The sequence below is a fragment of the Tenrec ecaudatus genome, chromosome 18 (assembly GCF_050624435.1).
Source record: "Tenrec ecaudatus isolate mTenEca1 chromosome 18, mTenEca1.hap1, whole genome shotgun sequence".
NCBI classification, from domain to species: Eukaryota; Metazoa; Chordata; class Mammalia; order Afrosoricida; family Tenrecidae; genus Tenrec; species Tenrec ecaudatus.
This window is the reverse complement of record NC_134547.1, coordinates 37,157,793-37,169,397: the sequence shown is the minus strand read 5'-3', so window position 1 is coordinate 37,169,397 and position 11,605 is coordinate 37,157,793.

The following is an 11,605-nucleotide window of genomic DNA, read 5'->3' as shown; positions in this document are numbered from 1 at the left end:
ATATACTTAGCAGATGGGTTTGGGTTCCCACTGTCCTCCATAGCCCTCCATAAGTTGGGTATTCATAATTTTAGCTCTGATGATTTTCTCATATTTGAATTTTGTAATTATCATCTTTGGATCACACATGCTAGTGTACTTCTTCTGTGTGGACTTAGGTAATTTCCATGCTTAGATGTCTGCTTGTTGAATGCCTTTAAAACCCCAGACAATATTTTAATTGATAGCCAGGCACCATCTGCTTTCTTCACTGCACTTTGCTGTCGCAGCCTTATCTTCAGTGATCATTTCATAAAAATGAGTATTGAGGAGGGCCATATTGTAAGATTTAATTGTTCTTATATTGGAGGTAGGATTTAATGAGAGCCCGGAACGCATTCCTAGCACTTTGCTTTCTTTTTGCTCTAACTCGGAAATTAATACAAATCTCTATCATTTCATAATTCAATCATACCAAACATAATTGTACAATTTCTTCAATAATCAATCGCCAAACATACTTTTCCTGCCTGGGCTTCTTGATGTCATTTCCTTCTTATCTCCCCCACCCTTCAAAGGCACCCCTCCCCCTAACCTCTTGCTATGTTTTCTATCCCTGTAGCCTCAATGTCCCTGGGTTTCAGTTACTGAAAAACAGAGAGACAAATAACTCCACTCCAAGAGGGCGGCCCACTACTGGCGGCGCACCTCTGAGAAACACACTGCTATGCACAAGCATAACCAGAACATAACAGAATGGCCCTCACAGAACTGCCGCAATAGTACGTACCTTAATGCAGCGTGGATGTAGCAAGATCTTGTTAATCCAACAACCAACAGTACACCACTCTTGGCACAGCTGTCTTCTCCCCAGGCAGCGTGTTTTGTCCAGCTTAATTCCTCAGGCTACAAGTGTGTCTGAAGTAGAGTTCAGTTGATGCTTTGGGGTTCCTGTACCGGGTCTCACTGATGCAGCTTCTGTACCATACCATGTGCCCTGAAGATGCAGGATTCAGTGTCTCAGTGCTCTGTGGCACCTGGCATGAGTTCTGGAGATATCCCAAGATGCCCTCAGTGAGTTTTGCCCACCTGCTCTATGCCACTAAAGACCCTCCCCACTTAATGTTCCAAAGAGCATCATCCACTTGGAGGTAAGCTCTTCCTCCCTTCCCCTCAAGAGACATACACCTATGTTCCCCCAAAGTTGACCATTCCTTCTCCCCATTTCTGCACTGCCCCTCCCACTAGTAAGCCCCATCCCTCTGACAGGGTCTCCTCCTCTCTGGGGAATCTCGCCTCACACCCATATGGCCACCACTCAGCAGACAGCATCCCACCTCTCTTCCCCATCCATTTGATCCCACCTGTTGTGATCCCACCTCTGGCCAAGTGACCTACCCTAGAATTAGCTGGAGCGATGGTGTGTGATTCCTTGGCACTGGTCTCCTCTTTAACAGGCAGTCTGGTCCCCAGCCAGAAAAATGGATTCCCTACAAGCTTGAGCTTGTGCCCATTCTACTGCTTGTTCCTACTGCAGTGGACTCATACAACGTTTGCTCTTTTGTGCTTGACTTCACTCAGCATAAAGTCTTCCAGATCTCTCCATGAGTTGAAGTGGTTCATAGTTTCATTGCTGCGTTTTAGGGATGAGTAGTATTCCATTGTGTTAATGTACGAGTTTTTTGTCCACTCTTCTATTGATGAGAATTTATGCTGTTTGCAGCTTCTTGCTATCGTGAACTGTACTGCAATGAACATGGGGGAGCAAACGTCTGCTCATAATCTGTTTCTAATCTCTTTGGGGTATATGCCCAGTAATGGTATTGCTAGGTCATATGATTCTTCAAGTGCCATCTTTTAGGTATTGCTATATCTCCTTGCTGTACATATTTACAAGACCACCAGCAGTGGATAAGAATTCCTATCTCACCAGACCCTCCCCAACATTTGTTCGCAGTTTTTTTAAACTACAATAAGGGGTGTTAGCTGGTATCTCATGGTTGTTGATTTGCATTTCCTGATGGCTAATGACTGGCAGCATTCCTTCATGTGTTTATTAGCCATTTGAGCATTATCCTTAGTGAATCTTCTGTTCAGATATTTTACCCATTTTCTCAGGGGGTTATTTGTTTTTGTCTTGTTGTAAGCTTGTAAAATTCTGTAGATTTTAGTAGTTATTCCTTTGTCTGTTATGTCATTACTAAATATCTTTTCCCAGTCTGTGGGCTATCTTTTCATTCCTTTAGTAAAGTCTGTTAATGTGCATACGTGTTTTATTTTTAATAGGTCCCATTCATCTACTTCATCTTCCATGAATGTGTTTCATTTGCTAATTCTAGTAGCCCACATATTCCCTGCACTAGGGCTCCTATCGCTGTCCCATTTTTTCCCACTGATGATCCTGATAGCTTCACGTTTTACATTTAGGTTTTTGATTCCATCTTGAGTTGGTTTATGTACATGGAGTGAGATATGGATCTTGTTTCATTCTTCTACACATGGATATCCAGGTTTTCCCACACCATTTATTAGAGAGGGTTCCCTTTTCCCATTTAAAGTTTTTTTGGGCTGTTGTCAAGCATCAATTGTCTGTATGTGGCTGTTTTTATTTCTGGATTTTCTGTCCGAATACATTAGTTCGTGTATCTATCCTTACACCAGTACCAGGCTGTTTTGAAAACTGTAAGTGTATAGTAGGTTTTGAGGTCAGGTAGAGCAAGACCACCTACTTTCTTTTTCTTTGGGGGGAGTCCTTTACCTATCCTGGGCTTCTTCCCTCTCCATATGAAGTTGGTAATATTTTTTTTCCATTTCTTTGAAGAATGAGGCTGGGATTTGGATCTTTGGATCAGACTTGCATTCAATCTATATAGTGCTTTAGGCAATATCGACATTTCCACAAGAGTGAGCCTTCCAATCCATGAACATGGATATTCTTCCATTTGCATAGATTCCTTCTGGTTTCTTGTAGTAATGTTCTCTAATTTTCTTCATATAGGTTTTTAGTTTGGGGATTAGGTTCATTCTTAATATTTCAGCTTCTGCATGGCTAGTTGTCAATAGTGTCATTTCCTGGGTATCTTTTGCTGTTTTCCCATTCCTGGTATATAGGAACCCAATTGATTTCTGTTTATTATTCTTGTATCTTGCTATACTACCAAACACCTCTACTGTTTCTAAAAATAGTGAAAGCTTCACTTCTTCCTTACCCAATTGTACTCACTTGATCTCTTGCTGTTGTATTACTGTACTGGCTACGTCTTCCAGCACCATGTTGAATAAAAGTGGGACAAGGGACATCCTTGTCAGGTTCCCTTATTCAGTGGAAATGTTTTCAGCTTTTCTCCATTGATTGTAATATTGGCTATTTGTTTCTCATATATGGCCTTTATTGTATTGAGAAAATTTCTTTCTAATCCTATCTTCTTTAAAGTTTTTATTAGGAATGTGCGTTGGACAATTTCAAATGCTTTTTCTGAATTTATTGATATGGCCATATGGTCCTTATCTTTTTCTTGTTAATATGGTGTATTGTGCTAATAGTTTTTCAAATGATGAAGCATCCCTGTATCCCTGGTATGAATCCTACTTGGTCATAATGCATTAATTTTTTGATATGTTGTTGGATTATATTGGCCAAGATTTTGTTGAAGATATTTATATCTATGTTCATGAAAGATATGGGGCTATAGTTCTCTATCCTCATGGGTCATTATCCAGTTTTGGTATTAGGGTTATGCTGGCTTCATAGAATTAATTTGGGGATTTGCTATCCATTCTATGGTGCAGAAGAGTTTGTGAAGGATTGATGTCAGCTCTTCTCTGAATGCTTAGTAGAAGTCTCCGGTGAAGCCATCTGGACTGGGACTTTTTAGTTGGGAGTTTCTTATCTAAAAATTTGTTCTTTTGCTGTGGACCTCTTCAAGTTTTTTATATCCATGTACAATAATTTATGGAGACATTGTTTTTCTAGGTATTTTTCCATATTCTCCAAGTTATCGAATTTGTTAGCATACAGTCTTTTCCAGCACTGTGTTATTAACCTTTTTATTTCATTTGGGTCTGTTGGGACTTCCCCTGCTTCATCCCTAATTCAAGACATTGATGCTTGCTTGCCCCTTTTCTTTTGTTAAGTTTGCCAGCGATTGTCGATTTTGCTAATCCTTTCAAAGAAACAGCTTCTTGTTTTGTTAATTTTCCATTGTTCTTCTGTTTTCCAAACCATTTAGTTTTGCTCTTATTTTAATAATTTTTTTTTACTGTTGGAAGTATTCTGCTGTTGCCTCTATTCTGAGTGTTGGACTTGCTGTAGTAAGGAGGTGACCATGATTCTCCTCTGTTTTCCATGTGTGCATTTACTGCAATAAAGTGATCTCTAATAACTGCTGTATCCCATAGGTTTTGGTATGTTGTGTTATCATTCTGATTAGTTTTTAGGAATTTACTGAATATTCTCTTATTTGGTCTATTATACAATTCTTTTTGAGAAGTGAATTGTTGATTCTCCAAATTATTGTCTTTATTTGTCTATTCTTTCAAATTTTAATTTCCAGCTCAATGGTGCTGTGATCAGAGAAGATGGATTGAATGATCTCTATATTTTTAATTTTTTTCAAGCTGCTTTATATCCCAGCATTTGGCCTATTGTAGAATATGAGCCATGTGCATTGGAGAAGAATGTGTGTTTTTTTTCTGGTGGATGGAGCGCTGTATAAATACCTATAAGGTCAAGTTGATCAATTATCTTGTTCAGCTCTTCCAGTCCTTTACTGAGTTTCTTACAAATGGATCTATCATTCTTTGAGAGTAGCATATTAAAATCCCCTGCAATAAATGTTGATCTACTGATTTCTCCTTTCATCTCTTTATGGGTTTGGCTGATGCACTTCAAGGGTCTTTCATTAGGTGCATGCATGTTTATTATGCCTATGTGTTCGCGGTGTTTCATCTACTTGAGCATTAGGTAATGCCCAATCTTGAATCTTGTTATTTTCTGTACTTTTAGGTCAATTTTGTCAGAAATTAATTTTGACACCCCTGTTTAAAAAATTATTTTTATTGCCATTAGCTTCATAAAATTTTCACCAAACTTTGACTCTCAGTCTGTTTTTGTCTATGAGTTGATATATGTCTCTTGAAGGTAGCAGATCGCTGAAGCTTACTGTCTAATGCAGTGTGCTACTCTGTCTTTTACAGGTGTATTTAGCCATTGAACATTCAGTGTAATTAAATAGAATTTTTCATTAGATTCTGTCATCTCTTACTATTTGTGTTTGATATTTTCCTTTCTTCCTTATTTATAGCTGGTGTTTGTGTGGGGAGTTAACTCTTGTCTTTGTTTCTCTGTTGAATCTGTGATTTGGAAGGGGGGGTACTGTTTTCAGTGTTTTGGTTTCTAGGGGTTGTTATACCCTCTTGCCTTCATATTCATGTGCTGCTGTTGTTGATTTTCTGCCCAAAAGGAACTGTATAGTGTTTTTTTGTAATGCTGATTTTTATTACATGTTCTCTAAACATCTCCTTATTTGAGAAAATTTGTATTTTTTCAAATCTGATGGAAAGCTTTGCTAGATTAAGGATTCTTGTGTTAAAGTTGTTGTCTGTCAAGTTTCAAAATATGTTGCTCCGATTTCTTCTTTCTGGCATGGTCTCTGCTCTGAGCTTATTCTTATCTGTTTACCTTTATACATGACTTTGATTTTTTTTCTCTTGAGCTGCTCATGATTCTCTCCTTTGGATAATTTCACTACTATATGTCATGGTGTTTGGGGTTGGTTTTTTTTCTTGAGGAGGGGGGTTAATCTAAGAGGCATTCTCTATATTTCCCGGATGACTCTCATCTCCTCCTTTGTGATACTGGGGAGATTCTCTTCCAAGAATTTCCTTGCTATTTTAACTGTAGACTGATTTGTTCCTTCCTGCTCAGGATTGTCTCTCTAGATTTTTTTGTGGTGGCTATTGATGTTGACTGTTGTTTGTGTAGCATCATGGATGAACTAAAGTGCAATGCTGGCTTCTGTTATTAGTAGGGAGGAGGGGCTGGCTGTATGAGTTAGGGGAGGATTGATCAGCTAGGTGCAGGAGAACAGGAAAAAGCACTGGGTAACATAAATATGGCATAGTTGCTCAGGATTGTTTCAGTTGGTGGTATTAATCTAAGGAAATATTTCTCTTAAGTGTTAATTTTTTATGAGTTGGCAAAGAGGATTATCAGAAATATGTTTTGAATTGGTAAATTAGACGAAGATGGATATTGTTGAGGTGTAGAAAGCAGGTTCTAGAGACTATGGTGGTTGAGGTGTGTGAGGGGTATATTAAATTTGCTAGAGTCCCTTATTCATGCTGTAATTATGAAAGAGAGATTCTTCAATTATTTGTGTATAACATAAGACCCCCTTTATAGTAGATTGCCACAAAACTCGGAATACATTGTTCCTTACCTATGGTCCCAGGGCAGATATAGGCTATTGTAGGTGGTGCCCCAGGAAGGAGGAGCTTCTGCTCAGAAGGCAGTCTGGCAAAGGTCAATGGGCTCTGTGCTTGCTGCCTACCTCTCCAGAGGCAGGGAAGGTCGCTGAGTAACCCTGATATGTTGAATCTCACATATGCTGGCAAGGAAAGAAGCTCTATGTTTTCTATCTCAGAAGCTAATAAGAATACATATAAGAACCACCTGGAGCCAGCTACACCATAGTTTTGTGCTGTGTCTACTGTCTCATTGGCCTGATTCTCCCTCAAACTTGGGGCTATCTATCTTGAGGGTCTAGCTCACCCTTGCTCTGAGAGGGTATGGAGGAGCTTGGCAATGAGATTATCCAAATTGGGGTTAAGATTTGCTGGCACAGCAGTTTCCCGCATCTATGGTTTTCAGAAATCTAGTCAGACATCCTTGTGATACCCTGAAGGGATAATCTATCCTATGCCTCCTCCCAGCATTGGGGTAAGTGTACGTGCAGATGGCCAGCAGTTCGGGAAGAGTGGTTGGCATAGGAGTGCACAGGCACCTGGCAGCACAGGCTCAGGACAATTTATGGTGGAGGGAGCAGCCCAAAGGATCAAGGAATGCTGGTTGGTGGGGTGGAAATGCAGGGGAACTTGGTAGGCATATATGTGTAAGGGTGTATCAGGAAAACACAGGATGCAGGGGCCTCTGGGGTTCAGGGAGAGCCAGGAAGTCCTGACTGTGTATCACTGGTGCCAGGGAAGAATAGGGATCACATTGCTCAGGCCTCAGGTGTGGGGAATCCCAGGGGAACATATATCATGGCAAACAGACCTCAGTTATCTGTGAGGAAACTGCCAACAGGTGCTGAGGGGTCTACAAGACCAGGACTAGATTTGAATCTCCCCAATTGTTCCCCTCCCCTGCATATCTGGTGACTACTCACAGGGAACTGCAGATGGGTATCCCTACTTGGGCACCATCTTCCCAGAAGTTCCTCTCTTTTTAGTCTTTTGGTGAAATCTTCTGATGCAAATAAGTGTGAAATGTTTAAGGTGTCTCAGGCATCTAGTTTGTCCTCTGCTGCTTGCATGCTTTTAGTTATATTTGGTAGGGTGCTCATGCCATGTGTTAGGACCCCTAAATTGGTCTTATTTTTTAATGATGATATTTATAGCTCTGGGTTTACAGTTAAATTTATTTATAATTCTTAGTTTATTTTTGTATATGGCGTGAAATATGGGTTCTTTTCATTTTTCTGCAAATGGATATTCAGTTTTGTCAGCACCATTTGTCAAAGATATGGGAAAAATGGGAAAAAGCTCTGCTGGGGGGAGATTTTTTAGTGCACATTTCCCCCAATAGGCAAGCACTGAGCAACTGGCTGAGTTAGTGCACCGACGGCTGGCTGTTGCCTGGTAAGGTTCTTGCTGGTCACAGTGAATTTTCTTGTAAGAGCAGTTTTTGTTCAAACTTCATCTTTTGTGATGGCCGATTTAAGAAAACAGCATGCAGCTGTGAAATTTTTGTTTCCAGCTCAAGAAAAGTGCCACAGAAACTGTTATGATGTTGAACACAGTTTGCAAGGACAGCATTATGGGAAAACTTCAAGTGTATGAGTAGATTTCTCATTTAAAAAAAGGTGATATGTGAAGATGGCACTGATGAAGGGTCAGCTGTTTGCAGTTCCCCATGAGTATTTGCCAGATATGTGGGGAAGGAATCAATTGGAGGGATTTAGACCTATCCCGGTTCTTACAGTGTCCTGGGGACCATTTGGTGGTTTCTCCTCAGACTGCTGATCTGTGCTCACCATGACACACATCACCCTGGGTTTCCCTGCTCTGGATATACATGCATGGCAACCTATACAACAGTATCGTAACTTTGATGGAACAGCAGGTAGTTTACATTTTTATACTCTCTTCAAACTACCTTTCATCAAAGCTTTGTAAAGTGTTGGTTTTGAACTGCTGACCTTTCAGCAATAGTCCAACATGTTACCACTAAGACACCAAGGCTCCTACACCTGATGACAGTAGCTTAAGAAACACACTCTGTGTGCTCCCGGTGGTCCATGAAGTCAGTTTGAAAGACTTACCAAAACCAGAACCAAATTCACTGCCATGAAGTCTATGCTGACTCATAGCGACCCTGCAGGACAGGGTTGAACTCTCCCTATGAGTTTCCAAGATTGTAACTTTTCATGAGAGTAGAAAGCCCTGTCTTTTTCCTGTGGAGCAGATGGTGATTTCAATCTGTGGGCCTTGTGGATTACAATCCAACATATAATCACCATGCCACCAGAACTCCTTTCAAAGGCTCAGGACTCATACAAATGTATACATAAGCCTAACAGTGACCCTCGTGGGGTCTAGGTTAAACCCCTCTGCCTTTGTAACTAAAGGAAAAAGTCCTGTTGGCATAGTGGTTACATGTTGGGCTGATATAACTGCAAGGTCGGTGGTTAAAAACCACCAGCTACTCCATTAGCTAGAGACTGGGCTTTTTACTCTGGAAAACAGTTAAAGTCTCAAAAACTCATAGGGATAATACTACCTTGTCCTATGAGTCAGCAAAAACTCAATGGCAGTGAGTTTGGTTTTGAGTTCTTTGACCCAACAAGTACTAATGATCTCAACCATTAGCAGATATGTACTGCCCTGAAAAATCTTTTGTTTTATGTCAAATTTGACATCAAATAATGTGACAATGATAGCTGCCAATTTCAGATCTTCATCTTAGTGTCAACAAGAACTGGGTCCACCATCCCCATCTTGGAACTAGTAATTGGGAAACCTACCATAGCACATGCTAAACCTAACCAATGAATCAGGGGTTATTTTGAATGAAAGCGGTGTTTTTTCCCATCAATGGATGCTCCCTTAAAAGGTTGGAATAGTCAGGGTCAGTGATTCAGATCTGTATCCCATTTCACCATCAACATGATCAATTTAAAATTCCTATTCCTCAGATTCATTCTGGTAGTTCAGAGCCAATTAGCACTGAACCACACTGGCGAAGTCAAGAGTGAGACCACGAACTGAGAGCAGTCTATGTTGTGGAGCATGGTGTTCTTACTACTGTGCTAACAGTTTGGTGAAGGGTAATAGTGCTGTTCTTGCTTAAACACTAGGCAGCTGCTTTTATTTTTAGCAAACCCATAAAAGTGAACTTGTGTATTCTGAAAGTAAGTTAGTAAAATATCATGGCTTAAACCTACTTCCAGGTCATAAACAGAGGCAGAGCCACAGGGCCTCCCAACTTCCTCCAAATCCCCTTTTCCAACTGGACTCCAGCCATACATTGTACTACCTATCAGTATCAGCAACTGAGCGGTAAACACCTTCTAAAAATCTATGTTCTAACTAAATCCAAGGACATTGGTGGTTTATTGGGAGAATTTTCACCTACTATCTGAAAAACCTGGGTTCAATTCCCAGGCAGCTCACCTATATGCAGCACCATTCATCAGTGGAAGAGGCTTGCCTGCTGCTGTGACACTTACCAAATTTCACCACAGCTTCCAGAATAAGAAAGGGTAGGACAAAACTGCTGGCGGTTTGCTCTTAACACCAACTAATGAAAACTCAATGGATCACAACAGTTCCCATCATGGAAGTGATGCAGGATGGGACAGTGTTTTGAACAATTGGTCACCAGGAGCTGAAAATCAACTTAATAGCAGCTAGCATCAACAATTACAGTATAGCTTCCTCACTGGGAAGGTAAATGAGTGGACTGGGCACTAAACTGTTGTCATTTGGTCTTCTCTAGAAATAAGGATCAGAGGACTGGATATAGGTGTCGGGGAAGGTCCATTGCTCCCAGGGTGCCAGCGTGTGCTCTAGGAAGGCGCACCAGACTAGTCAGAAGAAGAGTGATATCTAGGGCATTCAGACTGATGTGACAGAGAATGACAGTCTCCAGCTCTTCAATAGCTTTGCCCGTGTCTGTTTTGTAAAGAGAGGACTATATATTCCCATCAATTTTTCTGAATCTTAGAGAACTTCAAAAGCTATTGGCCCTCTTGAAAAGGTGAATCACATTTCTGCAGAGACAGTTATAAATGAACTCCTGTGGTGTCTGTGTGAAGACCAAAGTAAGGGCAACCAGGGGGTCGCGACCCATTTGAGGGTTGAATGACCCTTTCACATGGATCACCCAAACATAACAGTAGCAAAATTATAGTTATGAGGTAGCAATGAAAATAATTTTATGGTTGGGGTTGGGGCTCACCCCAACATGAGGAACTGTATTACAGGGTCACAGCCTTAGGAAGGTTGAGAACCATTAGCCTAAAGCCATATCACACTAAGACTGCTGAGCACAGTTGGCAGGGCCATTGTGTGCAGCAGATCCGGCAGTTTTTATGAGCACACATCTAGAATTCTCTGAAGGGAACAGTTTTAATTTTCACTTGTTGTACAGACTTAGGGATCTTGCCTCTTCTCAAAGTTCAGCAGCCAGCATTCACATGATAGTGATTTATTTCAATTCTGTCTTTATTAATAGCTTCTCATATTAAGAAAAATCAAATCATTTTGTTGCTGCCCAGAATGTTAATGCAAGGCATCAGCAGCAGAGCTGCCTTATGGAACATTTTCCAGCAGATACACACATGCATATATTTTAGGCCAAAGAACTTTATAAAGTTTACACTTTGTACTTTAAAACACCTTTTGCATTTAGCTCAGAAAATAAAGAAGAAAGAAAAGTGCATTCAGTAGGAATGTTTGATGTCCTTCCTTTATGGTTCTTAAAATTTAAACCTACCATCTTCACAATATTTTTTAAAAATCTATTTCTATTCAGCTCTTTGAGGGATTTTCATCTCTGCAAGCCAATTCCCTTTAAATGAGCTACAGAGAATTTCATATTTTAAATAGCACATTCTGAAAAGAAGGGATATTTCAGTTCATGGATAAGAATGTTATACACAAATATTTGGGGGTCCAGAAGGACAATGCGAAGCATTGACGTTCACAAGTCTTTTCAACTTTCCAAAGGAAAATCAGCTCTTGAGCTTGCTTTATTGAAACCCTGTCTTTGTTGACTGCCTTGCCTCTGGCTGAGTCTATGGTGAAGAGCCTCCCAAAGCAGAAAGAGGCACTGTATCTACCTTATCATCCGCATTCAGCTGACTTGTTCTGGAGGCTACAAGCAGGAGAGAATGTGTTGCAT